The 10,208-nt window shown below is 40.4% G+C and overlaps 1 long non-coding RNA gene across 1 annotated transcript; it reads left to right on the top strand.

Moving 5' to 3' along the window:
• Nucleotides 1-2,324: 2,324 nt before the first annotated feature.
• On the top strand, nucleotides 2,325-5,575 carry LOC124995930. Its single transcript, XR_007110778.1, has 4 exons — nucleotides 2,325-2,701; nucleotides 3,071-3,156; nucleotides 3,512-3,667; nucleotides 5,414-5,575. It is a non-coding gene; the product is annotated as an uncharacterized LOC124995930 (long non-coding RNA).
• Nucleotides 5,576-10,208: the final 4,633 nt, after the last annotated feature.

The raw sequence follows: 10,208 nt of genomic DNA, 5'->3' as shown, positions 1-10,208 counted from the left end.
ACAAAACAATAAGTCTCCTTCGTGTTGACTGACTTGTCTTTTGGGCCTATTAAAGTTTAAATAAGCTGCTGGGTGTTTTATTAGAGCTTCATTGTTGTAAGGGTCAAAATGCTGATTCGAGAGGCCTCCCCAGCTCTCAAGGAGCAACATTATGAGGAAACGCTTGTATATCAGGATATTGGCCCTGGGGGCAGGGAGGATGTTCCTGGCCTCTCTGTGTGGATCTTGGCTTTTTCAATGGAAGGTTTGTCTCTTTTTGTAAAGCAGGCCTCTGGAAGGAAGCAGGGTCCACACACGCACACGGTCTAGAGTTGCTGCAATATCTCAAATATCAAATTCCTTGGAGGTTATTGATCTTCATTTGATTCTAGCGGCCTTGAAAAAGATTAGTTACGCGCTTTTAAACTTAATGTTTACTTTAGGTTTTTGTGCTTTTATCCTGTTTAGATTTAAACTGCTGCCTTTTCTTGCAACCAAAATATCATTTAATGGGAAGAATGGTCACACCTGTTGTCCTCCTGGCTCAGACTGACCTGGGCTGTTTTAACTGGTGGTAAAGCATAACATGTAAAATGATTGCACCATTCTGTGTTAGGATACATATTTTTAGCCAACTTCATTACAAGTCATTACCTCAAATTTTAAACTTTTTTTTATACCTGTATTTATGAAAATAATCCTAATTCATGCAAGTATGCATGCACTCATGTGTGGGTGTGTGTATTTGCACAATAGGGGAGAGTGGGGTAAAGTGAGACATTTTTTACATTTGCTCCCCTCGAAGTGAGCTAAAATGATATATCAGTAAAATGTACACAACTTCCATTAATTCAGGATGTTTCCTATCAATGGGAATTATCAGAATGTATTCAGGATGAAGGGCAGTGAAAATATGATTGTTTTTTAAAAAAGTGGTCTTGTGAGACCAGAGAAATCAAGGGGGTAAAGTGATCCACTTACTTTTTCCACTCTGACACTAGCATAACAACACATGTTGTAACATTTAGAAGTGGAGATTGGTCAATTAAGCACTTTTTTTCTCTAAACACTTGAAAGTAACTCTAAACAAAATCAAATACCATATAATATAATTCAAAATGTTGGATTAGAACCCAGTCAGAAAACAGGACACTTAGAGCCAGCGAGGAAAGCCTGGGACGCACAAAACAGGAAGAACATCAGCTCTCATTCTCTAAAACTAGGCCTACTCTACATTCCAGCCCTGAAGGTTACTGGGAAAGATGAGGAGCTGCTCTCCCCATGTGGTTCCTCCAGGCCTTTTAAGTTGAGGCAGCTTCTTCACCATATCACTTTTAGGAACAGGTGCCACATCATTTTCCTTTATAGCAAACGTGGGTGTCTCCCACTCTTTCGTGTTTCCCTGGATTCTTCTCAGAAATTTTACCAGTATTTCGTAGGGGTGTAACGATTCATCCACTACATCGATGAATCGATTTATTTTCCTACGATCGATCTGTGCTCGGCAAGTTGGCTGTCCGGACGACATACATCGATCTAATATTGATTTAAAAGGTAATCAATCGATTGTATCGATACTAGGAAATAACGCATTAAATTAAGCATATCAGGGGATCCATTTACAGTATTTACTTGAGAAACACTGTAAAACTGGACAAACAAAATTTACAAATTAGTTTTACATACCGAAAACACCGTTATACAAATATGCGTTAGCTTCCGGCTAACATCAATGGCAAAATCAATGTATATGCTAATGCTAACATTCGCCTTCACGTCTCCTTGTCTCTCCGCCTCGTCCCACCAGTGACACACAGTGACCTGAGCAAAAAGAAAAACAACTCGATGAGACGTCGGATAATTTCATGTGCAGCGTCGGTCACCATCATTATGTGATATTGTCAACAGACCAGAATGTAGTAAGAATGTTAGCGCTCAAAAGAGGAGACAATAAACAGAAACGGACATGTGGTGTTAAACATCTGGGCCATAACAACCTCGTTCTTTATTGATAAACCGAGCGCGGTCCAGCAGATCGAGACACTTGAGGAGTTTAAAAAGTGACGGTAACCGGTAGATTAAGAAACCCCAAAGAGTAACTACTGAGCAAGATAGTTATCTGTTGGCGGCCTGCCACTCCTAAATGAATGTAGAGGAAACACTGATTAGGTTTTTATTTCAGTCACGCTGGTTTAATTTTTGGCTAAAAAGTTACTGAATCGATTTCAAGTCACTGAATCGTTTAGGATCGTACCGTTCCAAATGAACTATAATCGTCCTTGAATCGTATCGGCAACAACGAATTCAATCGAGTCGTTAAAACGAATCGTTACACCCCAAGTATTTTGTCATCCTCAACTTTCTCAATCATGCCAATGTAACGGATGCTCCTGTGTTTGGTTGACAAGTTAACTATGACAAAGTCACCCACGGACAGTTCTGTGTTTACTGGATCACTTCTCTCACCCTCAGAGCACTCTACATCAGACACATTATTTAGTGGGACAGGGACATCACTCTCCTCAGAGCTGCCAACTATGATTTTCTTTTTGGTTGCTCATCTGCAGGTGGATCATCTGTGGGGCGTGGACCATCCAAATCATCTGCATGGGGTGGATCATCTGCAGGGGCAGCCTGCAGCTCAGGGTTTGGCCGGTTATTGAACTCTCCATCTCCTCGAGGGGGGTCTTGCCCCAGGTTGCGCGTCCTCCCACACATGCACGTGTGTACAGACACGCACCTATGCCACACACGTACACGCATGCCACGTGCCTCTGAATTATGTTTATTTTCATATTTTCATAAATACAGGCATACAGATGTTTAAAATGTGAGGTAATGACTTGGAATGAAATGGGATAAAAATATGTATCCTAACACAGGATGATGTGAACATTTTACACATTATGCTTTACAACCAGTTAAAGAAGGATAACAGGTGTGACTACTTTTTCCATTAACATAGAATGTATTTGCTGATCCACTTTGAAATCAAACATATTGCAAAATGACACCCATCATATCTAGCTGTAATGATAAGAAAAGAAAACACACAATAAATTCTAAAATAATCTTCCAGTGTGCCTTTCAGCATTGGACTAAATCCATCATCGTGCTTCAGTCAGCGATACTGGAATACAGAGCAGCGGAAGCAGAGATGTTGCTGATGCATAAAAGGTGTGTTCAACAACACGGAAACTACTGTCTCTACTATCTGTAGCTTCAGAAGTAGAAGTCTCTCAAAACCGTTTACTGGATATGTCATATTTCAAGGAAAGGTAAATGACAATTTAACTATGGTGTATTTACATCCAAAAGGCATGAGGATTTAAACTAATTGGTGTGAACAAAAAGCTTGTTGATGTATTTTACTGTAAGCCACAAATTGAAATGGTAAATCCTTGAAAAAAAACGAACAGCCCAAACAACAGTTTGACCTTTGTCACCACTACAGTTATGCTAACATCGCTAAAAGTGTGCCCAACCGCTCATATTTTCCTTATAAGCATGTGTCTCATAATAAGGCAGACAGACAGACCCACATCAACTGGTCAAGGGCTCAGTCAAACTTTGCAGATGATGGAACATGAGTAGAGTAACACCGGTGGGCGACTTGCTGTCGATGTCGTCAGTCACCACAGAGGACGTCCGTTTACGTCTGATGGAGCGGGAGCACCCACGCGTCCTGGTAACCGGAGAGCATCCGAACCGGGAGCTGAGCCCCCGCAGGGCTCTCAACACATTTGATTTGAATTTAAACTGTGGACACTGTGTGACTTTTGGTATGTTCAGGTTTCAGTTTCTTTGGATCTCGGTTAGCGGAGGCGACAGCTATGGCCTCCTTGTGTGGGTGCTTACACGTTGATCTCCGTCACAGGGGGATACGTATACTGGATGTGTGTATGTCAACTTGCCAAGGTTGATCTATCTGACATATGTGAGCAACAAAGACAGACTGTAACTGTTCATTTCCACTATATTATAGGGATTCAAGCTGTTTCAGAGAAACCATATTTTGACCATGAACACTATGTATGCTTATTTACTTTCTGGTCAAGAATGAATATGATGATCAATACCACTTTAATGTTCGTCCACAGTTTGAAACAATGAGGCGAAAAAAACAACAACAGCAAACAGCTGGTCTTACTGTTTCTGTGTAAGAATTGACATGTGTTGTTGTTGTTGTTGGAGGGAAACGTGTCAGATTCACATTAAAAACCTCATAGACTGAAAAATGGAGCCAAAGTCAAATACTGTGCAGGCTGGTTCCAAAAGCAAGTCAATCCCAATTAACCTCAATGTTAAATTGCACTTTGTAGCAGAAAAAAAAGTATATTTATGGCAATTTACAAAAAAAAATGGTTTTGGCCACAATAGCTAATTTACCCATCTATAATAAATGGAGTCGAATTTTACATAACTCACCTGCTTAACTTGTACCAAGACCTAAAGTTCTGCATAGTTAAAGGTGTGGCTGCTTTGAGTGACAGGTTGGTGCCATCTCAGGATGATAGCTTTTTGAGTTTGCTGGTTTGGACCCACCACACAAACTATTCCTCAGGAAATCTTTGGGCGATGTCACAGTTTATCTTTCTATATTTTGTAGTTAATGGTCAGATTTAGACCGTTAGAGCCAGGCAAGCGGCTCAATGTGACTCGATGGAGTTGTGTTACATCCAGAGTTTGTTTACATTGCACATTTTGTGTGCATTCACCTTACTTTGTTCGGACTTAATGTGAAAAAATGTCAAGTGTAAAATACACATAGATAGCTTGCAACAAAACTACTCAAACACTCAGTGTGAAAAAAACAAACAATCATTGCCTTAATCCGACTTTAACTGGACAACTTAGGAGCATGTAAACACGTACATACGCTTAATCGGATTTTAAACCTAACAGCAACCACTGCACTAGCGTATGACTCCGGAACAAAATCATCCAAGAAAGTAGCGCGCACATTATGTACAAGATTAAAAGAGCTGTACTCTATTATATGATGTAATAGGTCAAGCTGACAAGAAACATATCGCCACCTAGTACGCAGGAGGTGGAGGACATGTTCCTCTCAGTTATTCGATTTTCTCTGTTGCATGTAAACTGGGACAAGGACCGCATTTAGAAAGTTGAATTTCGAGCATAGCTCGATTAAGCTGTGCATGTAAACGCACTGTTAAATCACCTCAGATTGACCATTCGAATGTGGTTGGACAACATGTTGAAGCTCTGACCTAACATACTGTTAGTCAATCCTTAACTCACCATGTACCTTTTGTTAGCACATGAGAAATTAGTCAACATTTGCAATCTCACCATAACTGGCTAACCATCACTGACACCAGCATCAGCATCAGCACATTTCATAGCATTGCTGATTATTCAGTGATTCACTTGGTTTGCGCTTTCTTTCTTTTCTTTTTTTTTTTTACAGAAAGATGAAGGTGAGCACTGCTTGTGTCAGCTGCTAAACATCTCTCGCCTCAAACCTCACGGGACAGTTTCCCAGATGAACTTCACCATTTCCTTGGAGATAACACAAGCTTGTTGATGAATCAGGTCATAGCGCACACACACACACACACACACAGAGAGCAACACGGGTACAGTAATCCCTGTGGGAAAAGCAGCAGGGGTTTACGTGGAGGTTTTGGAAATAGGGGGAGCATTCATCCACCTGTAAACGATATCCCCAGAATGTTAGCAGAGTAGCCACATGGGTCAGAGCTCTTCATAAAGTCTGCTGGTAGCTGTATGTCGTGTGAGAGTGGCAAATGAGTCACAGGAAGCCAGATTTTTCACCAGACAGATACCATTTCACTTTTCTACTTTTCTAACCAAAACCTATGATGTATTAAAAAGAGAATCGAGGAATGAAGAATATTCTTGAACATCAAATGCATGAACATCAAGATAAGATAAGAGAAAGAATAGGGAGTCATCATTACCTCCTTACTCCCAGAGTTTAATAAAGTATCTGGATCTCAGCCAGCCGTTCCTTTTGAAGGGTTCCTTCCCTTGAAGGCTTGTGCTCCTTGCATGCTTTCAACTTGATTCATTTGAAGTTTATGGAAGAGCGCTGCAAGCTTGGCAATCGTTCCAGCGAGGTGAACGTGGGCAGCCTGTCCTGACAATGGAAAAAAGAGAAATGGCAAGAAACACAAAGTTTTCTGTAACACTTCCAAGAAAGTTTCAGAAGTCCATTAGTGATCCCTTGTATGGTAATTAGCTGAGACCATGGCCTTTTGAAAGAGTCAAATGTCAACGCAAGGAAGGAGGTTAGCTGATATAAAGACCGGCCGGATGTGAATGGCTCCTACGCTCCAGAGACCACACAGTTCCTGGCTTTTTCCCGATCTGTCACTGGTTGAGTAAAACAACTACAAATGAGTTTCCTGATACCATTCGTTAAAGCTAATACTGTATTTAACAGTGACTGCTTTCTTCTTATGGTTAATGACCTTTTGCAAGCGTTGGTGGCAGGCCTTGTTTGTTTAGAGCATGCAAACTGCTGTCTTCAATTCAAAGTTGGAGACAGCAAACATTCCTGTTAGTACTCTAGTTCACAGACAAGGAAATATGAAACATAGAAAAGAACGTAGGCATCCAAAAGCACAATTTAATTAAGGTCTGCAGGGCCATGCAATGCAGAAAGTCCCTACTTGACTTTTATAAAAAATGCTAAATCTATAATGCTATGTGGTATTTTCTTAGTATTCAGAATAAACAAACTCATTCAACACATTTTTTCTAGTGAAGACTGAAGTACAGACATGACGTCAAATTAGCTGTTTCATTAACTGTGAGTCAGAGAAAGCTCATTTCTTTCCTTTCTCTCAAAAAACGGAAAAGTATTTCCACAGTTATCCAGCAATATTCTAAGAGAAACAAATATTGTGGTTCTGCATTTTTATTTTGTGTCCACACGCAGATAAAAAAAAAATAAATAAAAAATCAGGCTGCCAGACCAGTGCTGACTCAGAACCCTGCTTCTGCTTCCTTTAAAGGTGCTGCTTCTGTGAAACACCACATTTCCAAAAAGGAAAAACTGATTTTGAATGGGAAGATGGTCTTTTCCTTTCATGATCTGTTAAAAAAAAATTATGCTGGAAGACATACGTCAGTTCATTTGGCACACTACAGAAAATAAATGCATTATAATATAGCAATCTTGCAATAAATCTCCATTCATGGCTGCTATAATTATTAGTTTATGTTGCAACAGTGTTAGAAGGGTGATTATTAAACTGTATTACCAGGATATAGTTTGTGGTTCTGCTAAACTATATAGAATTAAACACCTAGCCCACTGACTAAAATGTGCGTGTCAAAAGAATAGAAACATGTGTGAGTACAACTCAATAAAATGAAATAGCACTATAAACCATGGCCCCCAAAATAAAATCAACGTTGATTTAACTGCTCTCTCTGTTATTTTATACCAATACCACAACCCTCACGAACCCAGGTTTTAGTGCACGACTGCTATAATAGAATACATTTGAATATTTCCTTGTGTTTTTTTTTCATATTTTCAATAAATGCAACTACACACGCTGGCAAATACATTACCGAGCTCCTTCTTAATATGAGACCATACCGTTTTTGTAAGAAAATGTGTGGTGGCATGATCATATTTTTTGGTAGGAGTTATACTTAGATACACCTCCAATACGACAGCCATTTGCAGACCACCAATGACCATCTGCTCTGTGGTGCTCTGTATAGAACAAGCATATCCTTTTTATCCCGGCCTGGACATGATACAGTATGGAAACAAATGAAAATCAATGGAATCATCATAAAAATGTTCAATATGAATTTTCCATTATTTCTACACAGTGTTTTCTGCCAGATTAGTAGTTGATCGGGCATATTAATATTGAGCGATATGCCTGCGCAGTAGAAGCAGCCTTTAGCCAAGGTGGAAACCACTTGAGGGTGGTATCCTCTGATTAGAAACATGGTGGTCTAGATACTGAAGGACTAAAGGTATAGCACTGTAAAAAGTTAGCTAATGCCATCAGGCTTTTGAAAACTAATTAGCCTACCTAGCTGCAGTAAACAAAAGACAAACCTATGCTTCTTTGTAGCTCATCTGATACCTAACTAGCTCCCTGTGGTTGCACTTTTATTACAGGTTTGCTTATAAGCGGTTTGTTTACCCGGTCCATTGTTTGCATGTTAGCATAGTGTTCTAGCATAATGTTCTGAGGTTCAGGAGTCAGGGTGAAAAGTCTCCACACAAACAGAGGAGGCTCTGACTGGACGAGACACGACTTAACTGCATCACAGTGTTGTCGAATAGATTTTTTTTTACCTTGTTGTGGAGGCAGCAAATAACTTTTGTGAAGTGGACTTTGACCAGGAGATTATTCTGTTACATTACGTATTGAGACATCTGCAGTCAGGTTCTTTCATGTTAACATTCGCCTGTTAGCTTGGTAATTCATTGACAACTAATGTTTTTTTTTTGGACTGTTGGATGGGAAGGTTTTTGCTATTTTCTCCAATTTGTATTCACAAATAATGAAGGTTAAAAACTGAAAACTTTAAACTCTAGCTGAATTTGACCTTTGTCACAGCTGTACAGGATGACCATTTTAATGTAAAGTTAAGATGTAGTGTAGTGTAGCAGGAATGTTGTGCTCAGAATAATGAGCTTTGCGACTCTTTATTTCCACCCCCACTAAAATAGAGGGGCCACCTGTGTCGTCCCGCTCCGTCCCTGTCGGCTGCAGCGTCCGCTTTTCCTGCTGACGTTTCCTCTCAGCGGTGGAGTGGAAAAATCCTGCAGAAAAACAGGCGGCCACGTGGGCAGATAACGAGGGGGGTCATCAGCTTTCTGTCAGAGCGCCGCTGTTCTCGTCTTGAGAGCCTTGATTTCAAGTGAAACCAGCTGCAGCCGTTTTCTGTGGCGCTCACATCTGAGCACATTTATTTACTAAAAATATATGAAGGATGCTTGCTTATGGATAAACGCTTTTTGAGGGGACCCAGTTTTCTGACATTACGACATAGGCTAGACGTGAATGCTTCGCAAACAAAGCTAAACCCACTACAAAAGAGTATATTCATCATGACTTATTTTTACAGTCACACATGGTGGTTTAAAAACTGGACCGCAGAAAAAGTTTTTTTTTTCTTTTTTCTTGCAATCAAAAAGTGTCCTGGAACCAGTTTGTGGTTTTGTCTGTTTGGCACACACGTCTCTGCAGAAACGCTGACAGATCTGTTTTACAATTAACCAAATACAAGTGACAGTATCGTCATTATTCTTGCCAATCAATTGCTGTTGTTTTAGGGAATTTCCGTTCGAATAACGGGACATAAACATGTCAACTCCTATCAAAACAGCCTATCACATCTTTAAGAATCCATTTTTCAAGTGTTTTCTTCACTTTTTCTTCAACTTCCTAAAATAATCCAGTCTACAGCCGCCAAACGTTATCTCCACCGATCAACGATGGAGGATTTTCTTTTCGGTCCCCATACGGAGACAGGACTGTCTAGACATTGTGATTCTGCCTCAGTGTAATTCTCCAGGAACAGGAAAGGCCCTGACAAATCTTATTTGCTCTCCTCTGTTACCAGTTATATACCTTTTTAAATCCATTATGAATGTGCAGAAATGTTGAGCGGAAAACGATTCTTTAAGACGAAAAATGGATAGAACTCTATTGCCGACAGAAACGTTGATCTGCAGGCGCCGTGAGAACCAGACAAACTCAACACTGACTCAGACAGGGGACAGGGATTTCCCACATTTCTGCTGAGTAACACGCATTTCCAGGATGGGGACTCCATCAGACGCCCCCATGAGTAAGCAATTGTGCACAACCAGGTGCCACGATACATGAAAACAATAGACAAGGTGGAGGTGAAATGGGATGATGTAAGCACAATGGCATTTTTCCACCAGGCCAGTCATCTCCTGTCGTTTATTGTGTTATGGTCCATAGCTAATTGTTGTGTTTCTCTTAAGTTGCAGGACACGGGCTACATTAATGGTTATTTCTCTGACCTGAGTGTTTACGTGCCCCAACACATCAATCAGAATTCAATTGTGTGAAGTTTAGTGTGGTAAAGTGGTTCTGCCCACTGTGGAGCGTCAGACCTGCCGAAATACAGCAAAAAGTTGTTTTTCTCGTCTCCGTTGACATCACTGAGTTTCCACCTGGTGTTTACCCTATGTGGAGCAAACATGTGCAGAAAGAATGTATTTATTC

The sequence above is a fragment of the Mugil cephalus genome, chromosome 18 (assembly GCF_022458985.1).
Source record: "Mugil cephalus isolate CIBA_MC_2020 chromosome 18, CIBA_Mcephalus_1.1, whole genome shotgun sequence".
NCBI classification, from domain to species: domain Eukaryota; kingdom Metazoa; phylum Chordata; class Actinopteri; order Mugiliformes; family Mugilidae; genus Mugil; species Mugil cephalus.
The sequence above is the reverse complement of the archived record's forward strand: the minus strand, read 5'-3'. Positions and strand labels throughout refer to the sequence as shown.